The sequence below is a fragment of the Eublepharis macularius genome, chromosome 18 (assembly GCF_028583425.1).
Source record: "Eublepharis macularius isolate TG4126 chromosome 18, MPM_Emac_v1.0, whole genome shotgun sequence".
Classification (NCBI taxonomy): domain Eukaryota; kingdom Metazoa; phylum Chordata; class Lepidosauria; order Squamata; family Eublepharidae; genus Eublepharis; species Eublepharis macularius.
In genome coordinates this window covers 26285866-26292375 of record NC_072807.1, presented here as the reverse complement: position 1 = coordinate 26292375, position 6510 = coordinate 26285866, and positions in this window count along the sequence as shown.

The following is a 6510-nucleotide window of genomic DNA, read 5'->3' as shown; positions in this document are numbered from 1 at the left end:
CTAAACTATGGCATTAAATCAATGCAGCTAACCTAAGGCCTGTATTGCCAATTTCCCCCCCTCCGTGCCCTTCCCAAGAATGTGAACCACTCTTTGCAAATAAAGTAGATTTTTATAGTAGGGGGAGGAAAAAGAATATACACTTATCCTTGAGCCTCTTCCCCGCCCATTTTGTCATAAGATTTTCAGATGGTGAGTGCAGCGGCAAAGTTTTTTTTTTCCCTGATGGCTGATATAACGTTTTTTTTCATTTCTTAAAAAAAAATTAAATGAGAAAGAAGGGAAAATCTGAATGAGATTTTGATCAAAAATATGAATGGATATCATGAATACAAATAGGACACGCACTTTCAGCTTAACCTACCTCACATGGTTGTTGTGAGGATAAAATAGAGAGGAGAACGATGTAAGCGGCTTTGAGGAAAAGGGTGGGGTATAATTGACGAAAATAAATAAATAAAAATAAAGAATTTCCTAGTATGCAGTCAGCATCTGTTAAGGCAACAGGATTCATATTGATTCACAGTGAAATCCTAAGCGGAGTTACTCCAATGATTTCAATAAGCTTAAATTGGACTCTGATTAGGATTTCACTGTAAATGTAGTGGGGTAGAGTATCAGATAAAGACTCGGGTTCAAATCCTCATTTGTCGTTGTCCTGTGGCTCACTGGATGACATTGTGTCATTCATTCTGTCAGCCTAATCTACCTCACAGGATTGTTGTGAGAATAAAAATGGAGGCAGGGAGAACCATGTATGCTGTCCTGAGCTGATTGGAAGAAAGACAGGGTAAAAAAGAAAGAAAGAAAGAAATGTGAAGACCCACATGTTAAAATCTGATGTTATTGTAGCTTTGGTTTACTTTGGAGGGTTGAGGATTGGAATTAGATACAGCTCATCATCTCTGTGGGCAAATACAATCAACTTCCTTTGTTGCTCTCTGCTGCAACCTTGAAATGAAACTCAGGCAGGTCCATGCAGATGAAGGGGTAGGGCTATGCAGATCGAACTGGCGATGGTTCTAAAGGACAAATCAGACAGGTTGGAACTCGTCCTCATGATGAGCATCTGCCCCTATTAATTGCACTTCAGGTCAAATGAGATGTCACCTGAGCGATGCTATTATACCATGAGAACTCCAGACAAAATGCGAGAAAGCTGTGTGCTTAACTAGAGAGTTTTTTTCCTTACGAAGTCTATCATGGAAGAATCTGGGGCAGTTTTAATCTGTACAGTCAAATAGCAACAGCTTTCTCCGGCTTTGTCTTTGGACCTAGTACACTGCTGAGGCCTTTGAACAAAACCTGCCTGAAAGCAATGTGTTTATTGCTGACATCACAGTGCTGCAAAACAGCTTGCAGTAAGAATTGCAGTAAGAAACAGCAAGATGCATTTGTAACACAAGTGTTCAGCTTCTGCTGGACAAAATGCTCATTTGCATTACAAATGTCTCTTTTACTCTCTTCTGCATCCACAATAGAGACATTTGGCCAAATAGCAGGAGACAAGCTAAAACCAAAAGCGAAGTGAAAGGTGCATATTCCTACTCTGTTCAGCAGAGTATATAGAGTTCGGACGGTATTATACTTTCTGACAATGTGAATTGGTGGAGATCTTAACTGAAAGCTGCCTTACTCCTGCTGCGATCTTTTCATCTTTCTATCCTGGCTGTGTCTGTTTTATTTATTGATTTATTGATATGGGAATTTATTTCCCCCACATACAATTTCTTTATCGTACTTTTTAAAAGGCAGGTCTGTACAGAACATGGCTGCTTCCACACACGTTGGATAATCCACTTTCAATACTCTTTAGTGAACATTTGGAACTGCTTTTCCATGTGTGGAACAAAAAAACCACTTCCAAAGGATTGCTAAAGTGCATTGAAAGTGCATTATTCAACGTGTGTGGAAATGGCCCATAAGTCAAAACTTAGGGCCAACAAAAGAAAGAGCAATAATAATTAACAGGAAGGAGGGGGATAATAATCTCCTGGGCCAGTTTTCCGAACAGATGAAGCAAGTAACCAACATCTCAAAATTTTTATACAGAGGAAATGGAGATAAAAGTCACCATTCTAATAACAACAAGAATATTAGAGAATGGTCTGAGTTCGATAAACACAAAAGAAACCATAACCAGAAGGCTTTGAGATATGCATAAATATGGTCTGTCTGTAGAATCTACAAATCTACATGCCTCTGTTTTATGTTTAATAGAACTTGAGCATTACAGTTCTAAGCCCATTGAAGTCAATGGGCTTAGAAGGGTATAATAGTGCTTTAGACCTGTGCTTAGTCATCTGCAGCACCTTAAGGGAGTTGTAATTTGCACACCTCTCACAAGTTAATTTATATAGTTTCAATGCCCAGGGTTTTTTTTAGGGTTAAAAAAACTCACTTTGTGTTAAACTCATGTGGAGAACTTTTACGTTGAAAAGCAAGATAAATATAACAATCTGATAAATTTGAAATGCCTTGAGAGCTCTGGTATCTCCAAAGAGGGCTTGAAACCAGCACTGTTACACCCAGAGTTCTGGCAGGAGAAAAATAATTGGGGGAGGGGGGGAAACACCATTGGTGAAGATGTGGTGTCATTTCCGGTGGAAACCCAGAAGTGACATTAGTCTGCTCTAGTGATGTCAGTCTGCCGGCAATTCCTAGAGAAGTGTCATGTCATTTCCAGGTTTCCCCCAGAAGTGATGTCACACCACCACCTCCCTCCATGCCGCTTCTGCTCTTCTAGTGACATCCTTACACAACACAGCAATTATACAGCAATCTTGTGAGGTAGGTTAGGCCAATCGTTTGTGACTGGCCCAAGGTCACTCTTCATGGCCGAGTGGGGATTTGAACTTGAATCTCTCCCAGATCCTACCTCAGGTCTCTAAGCTCTGCACTACACTGGCTCTCAACCAGTATCAAAACCAATTTATACACCTAAATATTTGCCAATGAAGTTGTGATATAAAAGACAAACATAAATATCTTGAAAAAACAAAGGGAGGGGAAGATGGTCAGCCCCTCCATTCCTTTTTCTATAAATCATCATTTTATCTTGGAGCCAAATATTGCCCTAAGATACAGAAAGAGAACTCCTACTGTACACAACGAGAATTTTAGATTAACACCTAAGGGCAAGAATGGTCAATAAAGACAGCTGTGATGCCAAAGGACCAAAAAAGAAAAAAGGAGGAGGAGGAAGGAGGTTGGAGAACAAGACAGGACCAAAGAAGCTTCGTTTACAGATACTTTGTCCTCACCCTGTTATAAGCATAACAATCAATTTTTGTTAAATAGGATTTATTATGAGTATATAGACAGGTTGATTTGACTACTGAATGATATTGTTTACATGGCCCCCGTCAGTGCACCACACACTTCTAAACAGCAGCTGTGGAAACAATGGATGTCTAAGACGGAAACTAAATAGTATGAGAGGTGCAGAGTTGCCACCCCAAATCTCCCTCCTCTTCTGTTTCTCCTCAAGTACTAAACAATGTGTGGTGTGGCTGCATTGGACGGGGGTTTCTCACTTGGGTTTCATTCCATTATCTGCTTTTTTCAGTGGTGGGGATGCTCGTGGCAGGGCAAATGTTTCTATGCTGCTTGATTGCCCAAATTTAAGCTGCTTCCAAAACTTCAAAACAACAGAAGAGCAATAAAACTTGAAAAAAACATAATCCAGCAACATAATCAACAGGAATAGGGTTGCCAGCCAACAGGTGGTGGCTGGAGATCTCCCAGAATTACAACTGATCTCCAGATGACAGAGATCAGTTCACCTGGAGAAAATGGCTGCTTTAGGGGGTGGACTTTATGGCGTTATACCATTCTGAGGCCCCTCCCCTCCCCAAACTCCACCCTCTCCAGGCTCCACCCCCCCAGATCTCCAGGAATTTCTCAGCCTGGACCTGGCGGCCCTGAAGGAAACAGTCCACAACAGCAACTTCGGCATGGGCCAGCTGGCTCCTGGTAATCCTTCAGATCAGCCGTGACTGGAGAAGGCTGCCTTCTGAAAAAGAGTAACCTTTTCCCCAGTTTTATTAATTTACTCATTTTTAAACCACCTTCCCATCCAACTTAAGGTCTACAAGACAGCCAACAATAAAAACATTAAAGCAAGACTTTAAAATATAAATATATAAGCAGGGCTTTTTTTCTGGGAAAAGAGGTGGCGGAACTCAGTGGTGGAACTCAGGACTGCACAATGACATCACTTTGGGTCAGCTGGAACAAGGGGGGGAGTTTTTAAAGTTTAAATAGCCCTCGGCGAAAATGGTCACATGGCCGGTGGCCCCGCCCCCTGATCTCCAGACAGAAGGGAGTTTAGATTGCCCTCCGCACTGCCAAGCAGCACAGAGGACAATCTAAACTCCCCTGTCTGGACATCAGGGGCGGGCCCACTGGCCATGTGACCATTTTTAAGAGGTTCCGGAACTCCGTTCCACTGCGTTCCCACTGAAAAAAGCCCTGTATATAAGAATAATTAAAAACACATAAACAGAAGTAAGGGTCAAATTAAGAATCAGTGAGGGAACACCAGATAAAAATAATCTTCATATGCTGGCAAAAGATGATGATAGAAGGAGGGACAGATGAATCTACTGGAGAAAACAATTACATTATTTTGGTGCCACAACTGAGAAGGCCCTTTCTTAGGTTACCACCCATCTAGTGGCAGATGGTGGGGCACCCAAAGAAGGGTCCATGAAGATGGCCACAGCAGTCAGTAAGTTCATATGGGAGTAGGCATTTTTTAAGTATGCAGGCTCTAAGCCATATAGGGCATTAAAGCGTTTGTGATTCTATCTGATGTATTTTTACTTGTTTTAGTTGATGTTATCTCTTGAGTTTGCTACTTGTTTCTTTGTTAGCCACTGTGAGTTTAAAGAGATAAGGCAGGATATAACTGATTTAAAACAAACAAGCAAAGCTATAAGAGTGGTATGTAGAAGAATGAGCCAGAGAGAGGATGTTTCTACTTTTGCTGCTGCTCTCGCTCCAAATACAAGGATTAAAGCAAGAGCTCTGTTGTGTATCTTTTCACCACCACCCAGATTATGGGGAAGGGAACAGTCCTTTTCCTTCTCTGTTTGTCTTGTCTGCATGAGCTGGGCCAGTGGGAAAGTGGAGTGGCTGGGGAAGGGGCAGTTTGCAGGGAAAAGATGATGGGAAGAGAGCAGGAGTAAATCCTACACCTTTAGGATAGATACCAGGGCAGCTAATAATGACTGGGTCGGCTGCTTCCTCATAGAAATGCAGGGTGATACAGGAGAAGGTTGAAGCCCCCTCACATGAGGGTTTTAAACAAAAACAAATGAGAATTTGGAGATTCCAAACTGATTATCTAGCAACACAGCGCTGGAATTTCCTTTCCGTGCGCCTGAGAGTTGGTGAAGCCCCCTGCTGGCTGGATATTGAGCTGTGCATTCATTGCAGTAATTTGGATTTGCTCAGTTTCACGGCCAAGCAACTAGTTGGCTGAAACCTGTATTTGTGATTTTCAAAAATCCAAGATGTCTTGATGGCCGTCTTCATGATGAGAAAGGATCTCTGAGGACTTGGTACATCCCTTTAACAAAATACCAGGGTTAGCCCCTATCTGACATTAGGTACTACAAACTTAATAAAAATATATGGGAGACTGGGCTATGAAACAAAGGGACTTTTCTCTGTATTTTGTGACTGTTCATTTTTACAAGTGTTTTCCTTATAAAGTGTTCCTGAAAAGTGGTTCCCCCAGAAAACAATTCCTATAACACTTTGGTTCCTCTGATGCACCGTTGTTTCTATACATACTTATAATTTGTTCCTGCATCCTGCCAATTATAACTTAGTTACTCACTGAAAATTAGGGTAATTTCTCATAACAATTTAGCTAGTAGTATTTATGGACAGATTCATCCAAAATGGTTTAACCAATGATAAATGGACACAGATTAACAGAGAGAATCTAGACAATGTTTTTTGTCTTTTGTTTTAAGTATGCCATATTAGACTCTAATTAAGTGAGTGCGCCTTGCATTTTAGGGAAAGCAAATGTTTCTTGGTTCATTTTCCGTTTTGAGAGGTGCTCTGCCGATCACACATTTCTAGCTTTCTTCTGAATATTCATCAATTACAAATCACCTTTGGTCCTATCCCAACTACTTTCTTAAAAGTGTTTTTAGAGTAACAGCAGCAAGAGAAATTAGGGCTTCACTAAATGTTTGCGATGTGAATATTTTTAGGGTGCCCCAAATACTTTACACGCCTCTTCAAAATCCTACATATCTGTTCCGGCTTATTGTTCTTGGGTGGTTCCATGTTGTTTTTTCTTTCCTAGTGGCATCATAATTCTAGCCAATCAGTGATCACATTGCCAGCATGACAATGTTCCAGTGCCATATAGCCAAATGGCGGAGATCCAACTGTAATATTAAGACAGCAGATGATTTGCCAGCAGTTACAAAAGCTTCATATTCATTTTCGCATCCCACGGCATCTCCCTGGGACTGTCATGCTTTT